We start from the raw sequence: 20,539 nt of genomic DNA, 5'->3' as shown, positions 1-20,539 counted from the left end.
CATGCACCACCTGAACCCACTCAGTCTCATTTTACAGGCCAGCTGCTGAGCCACAGGTAAGTGAGCTATAGCTGATGGTTGCAGTTTGGCTCTTGTTTGCTTTTAAGGTTGGCAGTTGTTGGGAAGATACTCTCTGGGTTGGATTGTTTTTTTGTTTGTTTTTTCATTTTCCCTCAACTGTTAAAATGCAGTACTTTTGTAATGGTGTATTTCAGGAAAGAAGTGAGATAAACTCCAAATATCTTTCATATTAATTAACACTTGTTCTTTATTACAGAACCTTGGGGAGAAACTCTTGTTTTAATTTAAAGAGGACTGCTCATTAATTCTTGCAACGTGCAGACCATTTTCTGTATTAACTCAGACTGATGTTAGAAATGTTTAATTATTAACTACAATTAGGTTGGGAGTATTTTACTCTATTAGGATTTTTTCAAATATTCTTACAAACTGTAAGTTTTGATCAATAAAATGATCTGGAATAAAAGGTGGCATAAATCTTGTGAAAAAAAATCATTTTATGGGCTTGTTGGAGCCTGAGGCTAAAGATGTTGCATTAAAGCTCTTATTATGGTGATGACCATGATAATGTGGAGAAAGTTGGGGACCAAGAATTGACATTCCTTTTGCTTTAAGTTCTCATTTTTGGTGTTAAGAGATTATCTGCTTTTAGTTTCTGTGGCGACACACTGAGGTTGTTGAGTTCAGTGATGGATTTATGGAATCAGAGTTCAAATGACGCTCCCTGATTGCTCTTTTTTTCAGTCTGACATTTTATTACATGGGCAGTGTGTGCCATTTTAATTCTGGCTCTTATCGCACAGAAACCTTCGCTGTGGACAAAGTGAAAACATTTGTATGGAGTAAACAGTTTTCTCCTCTGCTCCAGTTTTTAAAAATATATGTAGTTTTTATGACATTTTAAAGACATTATTCTTTACAGACATCAGGCAGTGCAGTTTGAAAGTGGTCCCAGTGACTTGCACATACGTTTTGCATCACTGCTGAGCTTAGGGAAGGGCAGTGCCCTACGCAGCAGCTCCACTTGCATCTTGAACAGATTTGGTCAAGAATTGGAAACTCTGGATCTATTTTATTTATTTTTATTCACCTAGAAAACCGTAATATTGTGCTTATTTATGGAGTTCTATGTGATAATTTGATCCATTTATACAATGTACAATGATTAATCAGGGTAATTAGCATTTCTGTCTCATTAAACCTTTCTTTCTATTGGGAAACTTTAAACTCCTCTTTTGTAGTTCTTTATAAAGTATGTAATAATTGTCATAAACTATAATGACTCCACTGTGTATAACATAGTCCTTCTATGTTTCTGTTTTATTATACTATTACCTGTCTACCCTCCATTTACCCCTCCTTCCATTCCTGGCCTCTGCTGACCAATATTCCACTCTCTACTTCTCTGAAATCGACTTTTTTTTGTTTCTATATATGAGGAAAATATTTAGTATTTATGTTTCGGTGACTGGATTATTTTAATTAGCAGAATGTCTTCCAGTTACATGTTGCTACAGATGACAAGACTTTATTCTTTTATATGAGTGAGTAATATTCTATATATGTGGATATGCCACATTTTCTTTTGTGGATCAAAACATTTGATGACTTTTTGAGGAGTATTTTGTTAAAACAATGATTAGTGAGTCTGAAGTATAAAAATGAAAACTTGAATTCTACTTTAGTTTATTAACATTTTAGAGAACAGTTACTCATCTCTTGGCCCATTGAGAGGGAAGGAAGAAAACAGTAGCTTTGTCATTGTGGAAGTTTGAATGGAGCCTGCAGCTTGAAACCAGGGGCAATACTTGACTCCAACAACATTTTCCCACACTTCCAGGTCTAGATCTTGTGTGGAAGGCTAAATCTGTTCCATGTGAAGGATTAACTGAGGGGTTGGAATAGACAGTGTTGATTCTGATTCTTCTGCAGGGTGGAGTAAGGAGACACTTGAAAACAGTGCACTTGGAGGGAAACAGAAGGGACACTCTGAAAGTCTTAAGCCTTAAGTTTGTATATTGCATTACCTTTCTATTTGAAAAAAAAAATTCCTATCAAATGAAGTTGAATGAAGATTGGGTTAGGATTTGAGTTAATAACTTCAGCTTTTCTCCATCTGTTCTTATTTCCCAGTCACCCTTAATGGTTGCCCTTCACTGAGCAGCCATGCTGTCAAAGTCACATCTCTGTTTCTTGCTGACCTCTGTGCAAAGGATGAAAGATTTATTTCCGTGTCTTCCCCCTATGTACAGAATATATTGGAAGAGTGATATATTTAAAAGATAAATTGGTACTAAATATGTATCTTGGTTTCCATTATTCACTAATTTGAAAAACAGTATTTATAATCGTTTGGGAAGCTGTAGTATTCAAGCTGTGAAGAAAGGAAGTATAAATTACTTTCTCGGCTCTGTTTCAGACATGATGACTAGTGTTCTTATGTACTATTTTATTCATATATTTAAAAAGTGCCCAGTGTCCAATTCTGGATGGTTTTGATGACTTTAGGACTTGGGGACATGGGGACAATTGCTAGATCAGAAGCCAGTCAATACATGATGAATAGCTAGTTATTTAAAAATGCATTTTTTACCTTTGGAGGTGTAATACTTCACTCTTAAACCATATTCAGAAGGTTGTAGAAATAGCAAATGAGTCTACCAGCCACCTAACTAATGTCAGCTCAGGGTTATCATAATGTTTCTCCTTCTGCCTAGAGTATTTGAGCAGCCTGTGACTAAAATTGACTGAAGTTGTTTTCTAATGTTTTTCTCTTATACGAATGCAAATACACTTTGAACAAGTAATATACTTAGAAGTATCACAAATGTATAATTTATTTTAAGAGGATTTATCAGGTAATGTCCTGGGAACTTATCTTTTTCTGTTTTATTTATTTATTTGAAAGGCAAAATGAGAGAGAGTGAGGGGAGAGGGGAAAAGAATGAGAGGAGAGGGGAGAAGGGTGAGCAGAGAGGGAAGAGGGAGAAGTCTTTCTTCAGCTGGTTCTCTCCTTAAATACCTTCAACAACTGGGATGGGGCAGGCAGTAAATGGGAGCCAGGAACTCCATCTCGGTCTCCTACATGGGTTGCAGGAACCTATGTAACGTAGGCCATCACCTGCTGCCTCTCAGGCCCATTAGCAGAAAGCTATATCTGAAGCCAAGTGGAATTCAATCCTAGGCATTCTAGTTTAGCATATAGGTGCCCCAAGCAAGAGCTTAACCCATTCCCCACAGTACCCACCTTTGGGAAATTATTTTAATGGAGTGGAGGTAGAAAGTATTTGAGATCACTGGATGTCAATAAATGAGGTTATGGTAATGACCAAGTTGAAGGACAGGAATGACTAAACATATATATCAACCTTTTTACCATTTTATAAAGGCCTGTTTTTGTCCTTACAGCTTTAACGCATTCCAAACATTTAACTAGGTCAACATGATATTTATAGTGATAAATATTGCTGTTGGAAAGCAATGCAGTGAGGGAATGTTTTGTAGATGGCAAAGGAAAAGTCAATTTTAGTTTATACTACAATATAAAGGGTGGTTAGTGGGAAGATTGGTAAGGGTGAACTTTTGCACTATCTGTACCATAATTCTGTGGGATACTATGTTAGGGAAAAAAATTCATGTTTTCTTCTACAAAATAATAGAAATGTGTGAAATGATGGGCTCAGAGAAACCAAGAAAGAAAACCCATTCACAGTAGCACACACACAAAAATAAAATACATAGAAATAAACATAACCAAAGAAGTAAAAGATCTTGGCAGTGAAGATGATCAAACATCAATGAAAGAAATCATCAAGGACACAAAAATATGTAAAGATATATTCCTCACTAATGGATCTGAAGAATAAATATCATTAAAATGTCTGTGCTACCTAAAGCAATCTACAGATTCAGTGCAATCCCTATCAAAATATCAGTGACATTCTTTACAGAATTAGAAAAAGCAATCCTAAAATTCATAAGGAATCAAAAGATCCAGAGTAGTCAAAGTGCCCCTGAACAATAAAAATCAAGCTGGAGGCTTGATACCTGACTTCACAGCATACTCAAAGCTATAGTAATTAAAACAGCATGGTACTGGTATAAAAACTGATATACAGATCAGCAGAACAGGGGGCCGGTGCCGTGGTGCACTAGGTTAATCCTCCACCTGTGGCGCCGGCATCCCATATGGGCACCAGGTTCTGGTCCTGGTTGCTCCTCTTCCGGTCCTGCCCTCTGCTGTGGCCTGAGAAGGCGGTGGAGGATGGCCCAAGTGCTTGGGCCCCTGTTCCCGCATGGGAGCCTGGGAGGAGGCACCTGGCTCCTGGCTTCTGATCGGCGTAGCTCTGGCCATTGTGGCCATTTGGGGAATGAACCAATGGAGGGAAGACCTCTCTCTCTCTCTCTCTCGCTCTCACTCTCACTATCTGTAACTCTACCTGTCAAATAAATAAATAAAAATCTTAAAATAAATAAAAATCTTAAATAGAGAGCCCAGAAATTAATCCACATACATACAGTCAACGAATTTTTGACAAGAATGCTTGGACCATACAGTGGGATAAAGATAATCTCTTCAACAAATGGTGCTGGCAAAACTGTATTTATATATGTAGAATTAGATCAAAAGCAAAATTAAATGGGAGTTTATCAAGCTCAGAAACTTTTTCACAGCAAAGGAGATGATCAATAGAGTGAAGAGACATCCAACAGAATAGGAAAAAGTATTTGCATACTACCTACTTCACAAAGGATTAATATCTCAAATATATCAGCAACTTAAAAAACTCAGCAACCAAAACAACCAGTCCACTTGCGAAGTGGGCAAATGACCTCAACAGACAGTTCTCAAAAGAAGAAATCCAAATGGCCAACAAATATATGAAGAAATACTCAGCATCATTAGCCAACAGGGAAATGCAAATCAAAACCATAAGATATCACCTCACGCTGTTAGAATTGCTAAAATCCAAAACACAGAGAATAACAAATGCTGGTGAGAATGTGGACAAAGGAGAACACTTACACACTGTTGGTGGGCTTGTAAATTAGTGCAGCCACTGTGGAAAATAGTGAGGAGATTTCTTTAAAAAATAGAAATAGTCTTGGTGTTTGATCCAGCAATCTCACTACTGGATATTTACCTGAAAGACATGAACATGTTTTATCAAAGAGATACCTGCCCCACCATATTCATAACAACACTGTTCACAATAGCCGAAATTTGGAATCAACCAAAGTGTCCATCATCAGATGAATGGATAAAGAAAATGTCTATATACACAGTGGAATATTATTCAGCTATAAAAACAAATGCGATTCTGTCATTTGCAGCAAAATGGATGCACCAGGAGGACATCATGTTGAGTGAAATAAGCTGGACTCAGAAAGACAAATACCACATGTTCTCCCTTTTAAGTGGAAGTCAAATTTCAAAAAAGCAAACAAAAGAAGAAAGATAAAAGTAAGAAAAGTCTGTGTGTGTCAGAGTTGCTACAAGTATAGTTCTGCCTTTATGAAACCAGTGTTTGAGAATGTTATACTACTTTTTTTTTTTTTAAAGATTTATTTTATTTATCTGAAAGAGTTACAGAGAGGGGTAGACAGAGAGAGGATTACCATCTGCTGGTTCACTCTCCAAGTGGCCACAATGGCTAGAGCGGAGCGGATCTGGAGCCAGGAGCCAGGAGCCAGGAGCTTCCTTCAGGCCTCCCATGTGGGTTCAGGGGCCCATGGACTTGGATCATCCTCCGCTGCTTTCCCTGGCACATTAGCAGGGAGTTGTTTTGAAGTGGAGTAGCCGGGACTCACTGGTGCCCATATGGAATGCTGGCACTGCAGGCCAGGGCTGTAATCTGCAGCACCACAGCGCTGGCCTTGAGAATGTTAACCTACTGTTGTTTTAATGATCTGTGATTACTTTAATATTTATTTACTGTTATGGGTGAAATGCTCATTTTCCCATTCAATTGTTGTTAATGGATATTGTCTATATTTCCACTAAACTAAGGTCTTTTTGCTTGTTTAAGTTCTTATTTGGCAAAGTAGTAAGCCTTTCTGCCATTTTGTAAATTTAAAATACACTATCTCAAAAACTATTAAAAAATGGAGGAAGGAGAGTGAGAGGTAGAGGGGGGAGAGAGGGAAGGAGAGAGGAAGGGAATATCATTATGTTCTTAGAATTTTATCTATAAAGCACAATGAATCTATTAAAAACTAATTAAAAATTTAAAAAAATTAAGAACAATTTTGAGTACCAGTGATGATAGCATATATTTTTGTCTTGTTCGTAGCTTACTGAGAATACATGAAAATATGACTGTTGAATGAATTATAGTAATTGGAATATGACTGTAGATCCCTCATCCTGCTATTAATAAAAGCTTCCCTTTCTTTTTCTCTCTGTTTATGTTGGGTATTTTGATCTTTCATGTGTTAGTATTGTAAGTAAAAATGATATTTCATTGTTTTAATTTGTATTTTCCAATCACTTGTAAGACTGAATATGTGTTATATATTTATTGTACCATGTGCTTTTGTGAGTTGCCTATTCACATTCTTTTGTGTTGTTTATATTTACAAACTAGAATTATGGGAGTTCTTTTTTTAAAATTTTTGTTTGCTGTACATACATTGCACTTATTTTCCTCAAGTATGTGTTGAGGATTTCTGGGAAGTCAAAGGAATCCCCTATAGCTAACCAAAACAAAAGGAAGTTGGTTTACTTAGTTTCTGGGTGTACCAGCTGACTGTTTCCATTGAAGGTTATGCAACCAGAAGTAAGCTATCTAAAAAAATGCCAACCTCATGAGAAACAAAGTCTTGTAGAAATCTTACTGCTGCCTCTGGCTGTTGTTCATACCAACAAAGCAGGACCTGGTATCATAACTCATTGTGAATACTGTAGAATATACTATGCTCCACAACTATTTTTGCTGGAAGAGCCCAGCAACCTCAAGGTGTTCAAGTCTGCATTCATTATCTCTCATTGGTGTGTCTTGTGGAAGCTGATTAGAAGTCTATCAGAAGAAAGGGATACTGGGTGAATAAAAAAATTTTGAGATAATCAAAATTTAATTATGTGGGCTGTAAGATGGACAGGGGAATTGATGAGGGAACGCAGTCAGTGAACAGCTCCAGGCAAAAGCAGCAAAAAGCCTGTTTCACATTTCCGAATGTATGTTGAAACCTTTTCTGAGATCCCATCATGGCCAACCACCTAGGGCCATCCTGTCCTGCTTACAATTACATACAGACTTTTTTGACTGTTAACCTCAACCGATGCAGAAGCAACAATTATTTCTCTTTGTGAATTGTCCTGCTACCCTCAAGCTTCTTCCCCTTTGTAGCAGATGTAGATGAAGTGTAAACAATGACTTTCATCCACAGATTTTTATAAAAATATTCTTAACTCTAGTTCCAGTAGACATTTTTCCACCTATTATCTAGCCTTAGTGTTGGTAGTAGTGGAACTTTGTCCCAGGACATGGTCCCTTTCTGGTTAGCTTTTGGAGTGGCTCGGTAATCCCTTTGAGCTCTCATCTCAGTCTCAAGAGCTTTGGTTTAACAAGGGGAATATACATTTTGGATACAATCTGGGAAAGTTGAGAGAAAGTATCAGGATGGAGGATGTCCAAAGGTCTTTGAGCAGTCACAAATGAGATTCCCACTTCATTCAGTCTGCATTTTTTTGTAATGCTTCATTTTTGTTTTCTTTAATTGTAACAACCTGAGACATTTCTAACTTTCTGATGTTTATGTGTTCATTAATTCAGGGCATATTGGTGGAGAGCCCATTATGTGTCAGTCATTGTGCTTTCTAATGGAGAAAACATAGTGAAATACTGACACTGACTCCTTGTTTTATTTTAGAACAATTACTTATTTAATGAGAGAGAGAGAGAGAGAGAGGGAATGAACATACAACCATTGGTTCATTCACTCACCAAATAACTGCAATGGCTGGGACTGGGCTAGGCCAAAGCCAGGAACTGGGGAACTCAATCCAGGTCTCCCATGCAGGAGGTAGGAACTCAATTACTTAAGCCATAACTACTGTCTCCCAGGATTTATATTAATAGAAAGTTTGAATTAGGAGCCAGAGCTGATACTGTATCTAGTCATGCGTACATGGGCATCTTAATTGCTGTCTAAACTGCTGGGCCAAATGCCTGTATCCCCTCCCTGTAGTTCTGAGTCTAATATGAGAAAGAAACATTCACTAAAGTGTTCCAGAAATAAATTTGGCATATCAAATGTGATCTTTATTACAAGGGAGAGAGAGTGATGTGTTGAGAGCATAGACTAGGGATAATTGACCCACTTAGAAAGGTCATCTGAGAGTTTGCTAATGAAGTGGTGCTTGATCTGAGATTTTTTGGGAAGGTGATTAGGCATTGATTTGATAAAATGAGAGGGAAAAATGTTTCAAGCAGAGCAGATAACATTTTCAAAAACTTGGGCAGGAGGGCACTTAAGGCAAGTAAGAGAATTTTTTTTTTAACTTTTATTTAATGAATATAAATTTTCAGTGTACAGCTTATGGATTACAATGGCTTCCCCCTCCCATAACTTCCCTCCCACCCACAACCCTCCCCTCTCCCGCTCCCTCTCCCCTTCCATTCACATCAAGATTCATTTTCAATTCTCTTTATATACAGAAGATCAATTTAGTATAAAGATTTCAACAGTTTGCACCCACATAGAAACACAAAGTGAAACATACTGTTTGAGTACTAGTTATAGCATTAAATCACAATGTACAGCACATTAAGGACAGAGATCCCACATGAGGAGCAAGTGCACAGTGGCTCCTGTTGTTGACCCAGCAAATTGACACTCTAGTTTATGGTGCCAGTAACCATCCTAGGCTGTCGTCATGAGTTGCCAAGGCTATGGAAGCCTTCCAAGTTTGCCGACTCTGCTCATATTTAGACAAGGTCATAAAAGACAGAGTGAGGATAGTAACCAATGATCCTAAGAGTGGCATTTACCAGGTTTGAACAATTATACAGCATTAAGTGGGGAAGAGGACCATCAGTACATACAGGTTGGGAGTAGAGCCATTGGTGGTAGAGTAGGGGTTATGATTACAAAGGAATGAGGCCCAAGTGCACTAGACAGGGTCTAGAACAAAGGACAGAGTCATTATTAGAGGAGCTAAGAAAGGTGCTGTCTAAGCTATAATTAAGTTTTCTGATTGAGAGGCAAACAGAACCTGATAGAAGGGGCTTGATAATAATCTGGTGGGCTTTAGGCCTTGTAAGTTAAGAGGCCCAGACCTATCTATCTCATCACATGGGGTATATCCTAAGGGAGGTGTGAACCTCCTAGGGGAAGGCACTCTGTTGACTTTCATTACTTGGCTGGCCTGGGAGGAGAGCTGGCCAGGTAAAGGCAGGTGGCAGTTCTGCCTGCAATGTTGCTGACCCTACTTGACCATACCCTCAGCTGCAGTGGTCACTTTGGAAGTTGGGCTGAGTGAAGGGCTTTTCAGCTTAGAGCCAATAAGATCTGTGGCTCTGACCTGGGCATCCTTCGACTCCAGGGCAGGTCCATTTCCAGTGATCCAACTCTTGGCAGAGCTGCCAGGGCTCTTCACAAGCTGACTTCTGCTGAAGCCCAGGCTTACCACATTGAAAGCCATTGCAGTGGACTGGCCTGTTGGGTCTCCTTGAGGGCAGATCACTGTACAGATCATCCATGAATAGGCCTGCCACCCATTGCTTCTGATGCCGAGCTTTCTTTTCCTCCTGGTTTGTGTTAAAGCAGACCAGAGGATGCAAGTCAAGGGAGTGCCCAAGTCCCATCTCTAATCTTCGGTGGCCTGAACTACAGGTCTATAGTCACAGGCATGTTCTGTAGTAGTTTTTCTAAGGTAGACAATGCCCATGAGGAAAATTATATTCTCACTTTAAAACTTTCTTTCCCTTTGGTCTGAAAGGGAGGTTTTTTCTACTTACTGTATACTTCGCTGATGGCGAAGTGAATCTAGCTATGAGATTATTATTTAAGTTCTTATTTTGGCTATGCTATTACAGAAAAATGTTAGCCATCTCTTTTATAAGGTCTAAAGATTAAATTGTGGGTCCTACAGATTCCTTCATAATAGAATTAGTTTCCTACCTTGAAGAGAATAGAGAAATGAAAGAACAAGTTGGGCTTAGAATAGAGAAATGAGGGAGCAAGTCCTAGATCGCTTGCTGACAATAGCAATATTACATGAATACTTAGCAAACCGTTTCAACCATTAGATAACAACTTAAGAAAACATTTACCAGAAGGTCCAATGCCTTCTATAAATTTTAAGAATCATGTATTTGAAAACACCTCTTAAATATCTAAGATGGTGTAGTTTGTTTAACCAGTAAACTTAAGCACAACCATATAAAATGTTTTTAGTTTCTTTCTACCAACAAGTTTAAAACATATGATACACAGATTCAGGTCACACAAATTAAAATGTATCTTTGATTGATTTTAGCAGCTTAAATTTATGGACAATCTTATCTATAAGCCATTTAAAATAAAACTCTTAATAAAATTTCCTATGTGGACATACAATATGTACACACATATAACATAGCATAAAGACAAATATAGCAATTTTAATAATAGCTATTAAAATCTTTAACTCTTTTTGTAGATTGCCAATTGATTTGAATTGCTTTTTGTTTTTAGATTACTTTAACACATTGCTCTAACAGAGCATCAGAGTTTAATTCTATGTCAAAGAGAAATTGAGCTTCCTGTGATCTTTTGCTGTGAGGTTTCCTTCCTTTACCTTCTTTCATATTGGTGACCATGTTTTTGTGTTTCTGTGTGTAACACATCTTTAAGCATCTTTTGCAGGGCAGGATGAGTGGCAACAAATTCTTTCAGTTTCTGTTTGCTATGAAAAGTCTTAATTTCACCTTCATTCACAAATGAGAGCTTTGCAGGATATAATATTCTGGGCTGGCAGTTTTTCTCTCTTAGTACCTGGGCTATGTCTCGCCATTCCCTTCTAGCTTGTAGGGTTTCTGCTGAGAAGTCTGCTGTGAGTCCAATTGGAGATCCTCTGAGAGTAATCTGACGTTTCTCTCTTGCACATTTTAGAATCTTTTCTTTATGTTTCACTGTGGTGAGTTTGATTACAACGTGTCGTGGTGAGGATCTCTTTTGGTCATGTTTATTAGGGGTTCTATAAGCTTCCTGTGCTAAGATGCCTCTGTCCTTCTCCAAACCTGGGAAATTTTCTGCTAGTATCTCACTGAAAATGCCTTCTAATCCTTTCTCCCTCTCCATGCCTTCAGGAACTCCTAGAACCCTAATGTTGGTTTTTTTAATAGTATCCTGTAGATTCCCGACAATATTTTTTAGATTTCTAATTTCTTCTTCTTTTCTTTGGTTTGCCTGTTTCCTTTCCTGTTCTCTGTCTTCTAAGTCTGATATTCTCTCTTCTGCTTCACCCATTCTGTTTTTAAGGCTCTCTAATGTGTTTGTCATTTGATCTATTGAGTTCTTCATTTCATTGTGGTTTTTTGTCACTATCACAGTTTCATGTTCTACTAGTTGTTTCATTTCATTTTGATTCCTCCTTAATATTTCAGTTTCACGAGAGAGATTTTCTATCTTGTCCATTAGGGATTTCTGTAGTTCAAGAATTTGTTTTTGAGAACTTCTTAATGTTCTTATCAATTTTTTGAGATCTGCTTCTTGCATTTCTTCGATCTCATCATCTTCATAATCTTGAATTGGGGTGTCTTTTTCATTTGGGGGCATCATAGTGTCTTCCTTGTTCTTGTTACCTCGGTTTTTGCGTTTGTTGTTTGGCATGTTGGAGATATTTGGTTTCTTCACTGTGGTGTTTTTTCTTGTTACACTATGGCTCTATATTAAGTGGACTGTCTGCTTTCGGTGGAGCCTTAGAGGCTTGAGATGAGTGTGGACTGAGAGCTGTGTTTGGTTCCTCAGGGTTGAGGGTGTGTCAAAGATGACACTCCCAGGTTAGGCATGGTAAATCTCTCTTTCTTTCTTTTTTTGATTCAAAAGGGAAGTAATTCCGCACAGCTGAACGTAATTGGAGGTAGTTAGCAGGCGAATGATATACCCACAGGAGCCAGAGATTGGAAGCTCTTTCCCAAGGACCACACAGGGATTCTCTGCTGCCCTGGGTGTGGGCTCCAATTCTCCCGCAGTGTCCCACTGGATTGCCAAGTTAGATGCTAATCTCCTGTTATTTCACCCCTCCCCCCAGAGTCAGGTTTTTCTGCTAGGCTCAGGTCCGGTGCAGACCTGAGGTCGCCCTGCTTATGACGTACGTCCAAAATGGCGCCTGCTCTTTGTCTTGCTCGCCTTTGAGGGGTGAGTGGAGAGAGAGAAACTCGTGTCCGTATCGGTCACTTTTTTTTTTTTTCCTCTCTCTCTTCTAGTTAGCCTGGTGAACTTTTCCCCACGGAGTGTCAAGCCTCGTTCCCTCTAGTCTCCTCTTTCCGCTTGCCCGCTGGTGTCTCGGGCTATTGCGGTTCGGCTCACCTTGCGTTCCAGCGCTGGTGCGTTGAGTCTGCCGCTGGTGTCCTGAACTTGGGCTCCCACGCTCTCCACGCAGGTCCACTGTGAATCACTAGTTCTGGAAGAGTTTCCTCTGCTGTTTCTTCCCCTACTCTTCCTTGACCCTGCAGTATCTCCACTTTTATTAACCTGTGTGTCTTGCCGAAGAATATCAATGTGCTCCCTTCCTATTCCGCCATCTTGCCGCCAGAGCAAGTAAGAGAATTTGTAAGAGCATCATGGTGATTGAAATATAGGAAGTGAGAGACCATGCATATATAAATGGTGCTGGAAGGATTGGTAGAGTCCTGGGAATGAAGAAGTCTGTGACCAAGTGAAGCATTTTGGTCTTTGTCCTAAGAGCTCTGGGAAGTCTCTGCCTCAGGCTTCATTATAGGAAATAGCTTGGAAGAATCAAGGTAACCCTTGATGGACAAGTTAGGAAGTGACTGTTATTGTTCAGGGAAGATTCCCAGTATTCAGAACAAAGAAGTGTTTGACAAGTGTTGACCGAATGGATGAAGTAAGTAAATGCCAAAGATGATACTGGTATGTCTTATAAGCAATAATGGAGGAACACTAATGATACCTGTAGGAAATTCTTTGAGACTGGATGAACAAATCCATATAGAGAATAAAGAAGGAATTTTCTATAGAGTAACAAGGTATAGAATTAAAAAAAAATTCTATTAACTGAAAATACCCAGTTATGAAAAAGAAAGCATTTATTTATTTAGATTTATTTTTATTTATTCAAGAGGTAGAGTTACAAAAAGAGAGAGAGGGAGAGACAGAGAGAAAGGTCTTCCATCTGCTGGTTCAGTCCCCAAATGGCTGCAGTGGTTATAGCTGGGCCAAAATGAAACCAGGAGCCAGGGGCTTTTTCTGAGTCTCCCATGCAGGTACAGGGGCCCAAGCACTTACACCATCTTCTACTGCCTTTCCAGACAATTAACAGAGAGCTGGATTGAAAAAGGAATGGCCAAGATATGAACTGGCACCCATAAGAGATGCTGGCGCTGCAGGTGGGGGCTTAACTTACTATGTCAAAGTGCTGGCCTGAAAGAAACATTTACACAAGATATAATTATAATTTTATTTCAGGTTATTAATTTTGATAATATGTTTATTTACTGACTGATGAGTTTTTACCAATAATAGCATATAAACAGCTTAGTAAAATTCTTTTAGTTTAGGTTGTCAAATTATGCTAAATCTTCCTTCAGAAAATGCTCAGTGCCTACCACATATATTGCTAACAATTAATATATTGCTAACAGTTAATAAGGTAATTTTTTTTTGTTTGGGATGTGTTTTTTTTTATTTATTTTATTTTTATTTTTATTTTTTATTTTTTGACAGGCAGAGTGGACAGTGAGAGAGAGACAGAGAGAAAGGTCTTCCTTTTGCCGTTGGTTGGTTCACTCTCCAATGGCTGCCACGGCCAGTGCACTGCACTGATCAGAAGCCAGGAGCCAGGAGCTTCTCCTGGTCTCCCATGGGGTGCAGGGCCCAAGCACTTGGGCCATCCTCCACTGCACTCCCTGGCCACAGCAGAGAGCTGGCCTGGAAGAGGGGCAACCGGGACAGGATCGGTGCCCCGACCGGGACTAGAACCCGGTGTGCCGGTGCCACAAGGTGGAGGATTAGCCTAGTGAGCCGCGGCGCCGGCAATAAGGTAATTTTTATAAAGGAAATAATCTGTCAGGCTTGAGTTTATTTGTTAATGGGTTCTTGCTAAATATAGTAATAGGTTTGTAGTTTTTTAGTAACGCCAGTCCTTTAATTGACAGTTATAACTTGTTTGTGATTCCAGCTGGGTTCAAGGATGAACAGAGGCTGACATAAGAGAACTGGAATGTGCTTTACATTGTTTGAATTCTAACATGGCAGAATCTATAGAAACCCAGAAAGGTAATCTGTGTTAGGGAATTGGGCAGGGAAGCCCTTGGTAAGCCATATTTGATCATAGGAAAATAGAAGAAAAAAGTAGCACGAGAAAATAAGTGCCAAATACAGTGTATGTGAAGAGAGGCTCATCTTGGCCTCCTGAGTTTAGTTCAGGTCTATGTGTTCCTTTTTTTAAATATAGAGGACTGGGGATTCCTTGAAGTGCTGTGTGCACCCAGGGCTCAGTGGCTTTGCCCCTTCTCCAGTCTAGGTGTCTGTTGGCACCCAGACTTTGTATTTGTTCTTGGACAAACTTACAAACTGTTTGCTGCACTCTTGTAGGGCCCTGCACTTCTGAAGAAGGTGTCAAAAGGTCTTGTAAGGCTTCACTATTACACCAAAACCCTTGGGATTTCATTTTGAAGTCATAGTGTGTTGACTTAGAGGAAAGGGAAGCTGCTGACAGTTGTAAACATGCTTGTTTAGGTAGTCTTAAACCATGGCATTAATAGATTTTTGTTAATGTGTGAGTACACAGACAACAACATATTCATTGGTCTTAATTTACTGGTAAGGATATTTAAGCTTGTTGAAGGTCTAGTAACTACCTTGCTTATAAAGATAGAAGCTAGAAGGCAGAATATGGTAGTAGCTGATTTGTAACCTTTGCTTTCCTATCAAATATAAAAAAAGAAGGAGTTGAATGCAGCAGGCCTGTCATCCTGAACACTTTGAGTTTCATGAGACTGCTGCTGTTCTTAAAATCAAATTTCATGAGTCTTCCATTACAGGCAGTGGAATTTTCTCTTGGTGGGTAAGAAATGGGCCTTCTGGACGTGAGGGAAATAGTTCTCTATTACTGAAGAAGTCTGCTTCTACTAATGTGTCTTTTTTTAATATGTATAAAGGACGGACTTTTAAAAAAAGGAAATTTGTGCCTTTGCATAAAATGTTAAAAACCAAACATGAGGGGAATACATTTCAGCCTGAAGTTAGAGGGAGTTTAGTAGTGTAGTCTAAAATCTTTTTTTTTTTTTTTGTATATCCTTATAGCTCAAAAGGCTACTGATATCAGTATAAATACATTATCTTGAATCAAAAGCTACTGTAAAACCTACCAGTACATAATTGCAACATTTACAAACAGAACACAGAAAATACCCTATAAACACCCCCCCAACCCTCTGATTTCTCCTTTAGCAGCTACCCAAATTGCATATACTTCTGGGCATACATGCAAAAACAAATGCCCACAAAAAAGTGTGGTTACCTAAATTATTTATATTTCTTCTTTGTAATGTCATCTAGAGAGTCCTATACTGGAGCCTAGAGGCAGTTGTTAAGATATAACAAGTATTGTGGTTGAAAATGATTCTGTTCTACAAACTCTAGTTCATTTTCATCTTTTTTAGTGAAGTTTAATCTTTTTACCCTGTTTTGTCTTCTTGAAAGTTACCTTTTCATCCCTTTCTTTTTTTATTAAAGATTTGTTTATCTATTTATTTGACAGGTAGAGTTACAGAGAGAGAGAGAGAGAGAGAGAGAGAGAGAGAGGTCTTCCTTCCATTGGTTCACCCCCCAAATGGTTGCTATGGCCGGTGCACTGTGCCAATCTGAAGCCAGGAGCCAGGCACCTCCTCCTGGTCTCCCACGTGGGTGCGGGGACCCAAGAACTTGGGCCATCCTCCACTGCCCTCCTGGGCCACAGCAGAGAGCTGGACTGGAAGAGGAGCAACTGGGACTAGAACCCGGTGCCCATATGGGATGCTGGCACCGCAGGCGGAGGATTAGCCAAGTGAGCCACGGTGCCGGGCCCTTTTTCATCCCTTTCAACTTCCCATTTTGTCCATGTTTACTTTTTGTTTTTATTACTCTTAAGTGATGGGTTCTTACTCCCTTTAGGAGGGCTCAGTCCTTGTTGATGGGATTGAGGAGCTGAGCGAATGCTCAAAACAACAAGCTCCCTTAGTTTTCAGGAGCTTATGGAAGAATGAATTCCTTCAAGGTGGTGATAAGGGGCAAAGCAGCATGACTTTGGGAATATTTTATCTTTCTGCATTGATTATAGTCCTATCTACAAAACATAGTATATCTTCATAATGCAAGATTCTCTTAATTCATTGAATTTTCTGGTCCAGGCTCTTCCTTGGGTCTTTCGCCAGAATCTCGTTATTTCTGTCATATGTTTTGCCATTTATTTCTAGTTACTTCATTAACTTAACAGTATAGTTAATGATAGAGAATAACTTATACTCAAAGCAGTCAGGAATGGTGTCTGGTCATTTACATTTTACTAGTATTTGCTCTTATCTGGTTCTTCTGTCCTTCCAGACACCTAGAAAGTACCCATCACAGCTTCCTTTAGTTGGGGCCAGGCTAGTTAGGATAAAGGTGTTATGAGGGGAGGTGGTTTGGATTATTTTAGGCCAAGGCATTGAATTGTCTAAGCAAAAGTCAGTGGCTATCTGTTGCCTTGTCCTGTCTCTCAAGGATTCACAAGATCCAAGCAGCCTGATTGTAGAGCCACTGGAGAGCACACAGAGCCTTGGAAGTTCAGCTGGACTGACAGCAAGTTTTACATGAGAAATAAAACTTCATTATGTTGTATCATTGAGATAGTGGAAATTATTTCTTCCTGTAGCAAGCTTTCTCTATCTTCACCGTTAAACTGAAACATCTAAATTGGACTCACAGTTTTCTTCTTGACTCACCCAGTTCCTCAGGTCATAGGAATACCAGCCCTCTACTTGGAGCCCATTTCTTTTCTTTTTTTTTTTTAAGATTTATTTATTTATTAGAAAGAGTTATACAGAGAGAGAAGGAGAGGCAGAGAGAAAGATAGCGAGGTCTTCCATCCGCTGATTCACTTCCCAATTGGCCTCAACAGCTGGAGCTGCGCCGATCCGAAGCCAGGAGCCAGGAGCTTCCTCCGGGTCTCCAACGCAGGTGCAGCAGCCCAAGAACTTAGGCCATCTTCTACTGCTTTCCCAGGCCATAGCAGAGAGCTGAATCAGAAGTGAAGCAGCCAGGACTCGAACTGGTGCCCATATGGGATGCTGGCGCCCCAGGGCAGGGCATTAACCTGCTGTACCACAACGCCAGCCCCTGGAGCCCATTTCTTTATATGAATTGTGTTCCTAGTGTTCTGCTGATGGCACATGCTTTCTAGAAATAATAGACTGTATATTTTATTGTTGCGGAATAAACATAAAACTAAAAATTAGTAGTTATAATGTTTCTTTCAAAAATCTATTCCCAGATACATGTTATATAAGTTATTTCAGTCTCATCTATTTCTTCCTTCTCTGTAATAGATTTCATTCTTCTTCTTCTTCTTCTTCTTCTTCTACTACTACTACTACTACTACTACTACTACTACTACTACTACTACTACAGGGAGAGCTAGACAGTGAGAGAGAGACAGAGAGAAAGGTCTTCCTTCCGTTGGTTCACTCCCCAATTGGCCGCCACGACTGGCACTGCGTCTATCCAAAGCCAGGAGCCAGGTGCTTCTTCCTGGTCTCCCATGCGGATGCAGGGCCCAAGGACCTGGGTCATCCTCCACTGCCTTCCTGTGCCACAGCAGAGAGCTGGAATGGAAGAGGGACAGCCAGGACAGAATCCGGCACCCCAACCGGGCCTAGAACTTGGGGTGCAGGCCCCGCAGGTGGAGGAATAACCTAGTGAGCCGTGGCTCCGACCTAGATTTCATTCTTAAAATTGCCCGCCCACCACTAAAATTATAAACTTCTCAAAGATACATAAAAAATGATTTCTCGGTTATAAGGTTTTCCATGCTATAGTGAATTGGTTATATTATTTATTTTTCTTTGTAATTATCATTGTATCCAACAGATAGGAGCAGCAAAATTCAGGTTGAGATTTCCTAGTGGATGCTGATAAGCTGCTGTCATGACCTCCTTCACTTCCCCACCAACATTTGTTTAGGCTCCTGGTAGGAATGGAAGCATAGTAGTCAACAAAGGTTCAGGAAAAGGAAAGTTTCTCCTGGATGAGTAATTGTTATAGATGAGAGTTTCATAACATTTTAAAAAATGATTTATTTATTCATTTATTGAAAGTCAGAGTTATACAGAGAGAGAAGGAGAGGCAGAGAGAAAGATAAGTCTTCTATCTGCTGGTTCACTCCCCAATTGGCCACAACGGCTGGAGCTGTGCTGATCCGAAGCCAGGAGCCTCTTCGGGGTCTCCCACGTGGGCACAGGGGCCCAAGGACTTGGGCCATCTTCTACTGCTTTCCTAGGCCATAGCAGAGACCTGGACCAGAAGTGGAGCAGCCGGGTCTTGAACTGGTGCCCATATGGGATGCCGGCACACTGCAAGGCAGAAACTTTACCTGCTACGCCACAGCTCTGGCCCCAGAGTTTTATAACATTTGACAAGTTTTCTTTTCTTTTGATCAAATCTGGGAATATTTAATTCATTGTGTTAAAACTCTCAGAGGTTTAACACTGGTATTGTTAGTTTATGTAGCATTTGGTTTCATAAAAACATCAAGTGTTTTACTTATTCATTTTTGCAGAAACATGTATCCAAATAGACATAAGCAATGACTCGGGACCCGTAGAACTTCTGACCTACATTTTGAGGTTTGTATGATCGTAGTACTTCTGATAGGCATCATTGGCATAGTAGTTTTGCCTCTTTCTGAAAGCAGTCATTTTATCTTAGGGTTTCCTCTGGGTTTTATTTCAGAACACAGATACCCTCAAGTGTCTTTTTCTTGTAGTCACATTTTTCTTTGCAACTAGCCTTTCTCCTTAGCTAAAGGCCAGAGTGAAGTTGAGGAAACCTGTCAATGACAGCTTTCAGTCTTTCTCTTGCCATTGTGAACTAGAGTCTGTGACAGTTCTGACTGGGAGCTTCAGGATATTTGGAAGAAAGGGCATCATTCTATTGAGTATGTTTGTAGAATGCCCACACATAAGGCTTTTGACAGATGTGTTAAGTCTGGGAGCAGAAGAAGCCACTGGTGGCTGAATATGACTGAAATGTCTGGTAGACATTGAAGAAATAAGACAAGCATTATTGGCACAGTTTCAATAGGCTGAAGATGCCAAAATATTCAGGCATTGTAAGATTCCTGAAGTTGCTATCATGGCACTGGCAAAGGAAAAGACTGCCATCTTGCCCTTTTAACAAGTCTAAGGTATACATCCTACATTATCTTTAGAATAAAAATAGAAGATAGGTTGGGATGGTTGTTAAATTGTTTTTGCTGCTTTGGTTATCATTGGTATTTATTATCTTTTTTTTATTAAACTTTTATTTAATGAATATAAATTTCCAAAGTATAGCTTATGGGTTACAATGGCTTCCCCCCTCCCATAACTTCCCTCCCGCCCGCAACCCTCCCCTTTCCCGCTCCCTTTCCCCTTCCATTCATGTAAAGATTCATTTTCAATTCTCTTTGTATACAGAAGATCAGTTTAGTATATATTAGGTAAAGATTCCAACATTTTGCCCATATAGCAACATAAAGTGAAAAAACTACATTGGATTACTAATTATAGCATTAAATAGCAATGTACAGCACATTAAAGACAGAGATCCTACATAATTTTTTTTTCAAATTAATTAATTTTCTATGCCATTTCCGTTTTAACACCAGGTTGTTTTTTTTCATTTCCAATTCTCTTTATATACAGAAGATCACTTCAGTATGTAATTAGTAAAGACCTCATCAGTTTGTGCCCACACAGAAACGCAAAGTATAAAAATACTGTTTCAGTACTAGTTATAGCATCTCTACTAGAGATTAAGAAATAGAGACATAGACAAGGAAACTAAGTTATAGAAAAGTTACATGACTTAGCCAGTGTCCCATTGCTAGTAAGCAGCCAACATGGACTTGCGTCTGGGTCCTTGAACTCTAAATCATTTTTTCTTCTCTTTCCTTTGGCAAACCTGAATGCCAACTCAATGTTTGGCATTAGAGCTTGTCTATTTGCCAAAACCAACTACTAATGTGAATTTGTAGCCTCCTTTAGGCTTTATGGAATTAAAGCCCAAAGGATTGCTTCCATTTTTGGTGTTTGCATATCAACTTCAGTTGTAGCACAATCGACAATACAG

At 39.4% G+C, this 20,539-nt stretch overlaps 1 pseudogene; it reads right to left on the bottom strand.

The window, feature by feature from the left end:
- Positions 1-19,041: 19,041 nt before the first annotated feature.
- Positions 19,042-19,590, bottom strand: LOC133758615 (large ribosomal subunit protein bL35m-like; annotated as a pseudogene).
- Positions 19,591-20,539: the final 949 nt, after the last annotated feature.

The sequence above is a fragment of the Lepus europaeus genome, chromosome 4, assembly GCF_033115175.1.
Source record: "Lepus europaeus isolate LE1 chromosome 4, mLepTim1.pri, whole genome shotgun sequence".
In the NCBI taxonomy this organism is placed as follows: domain Eukaryota; kingdom Metazoa; phylum Chordata; class Mammalia; order Lagomorpha; family Leporidae; genus Lepus; species Lepus europaeus.
This window is presented reverse-complemented; position numbering and strand designations above follow the sequence as displayed.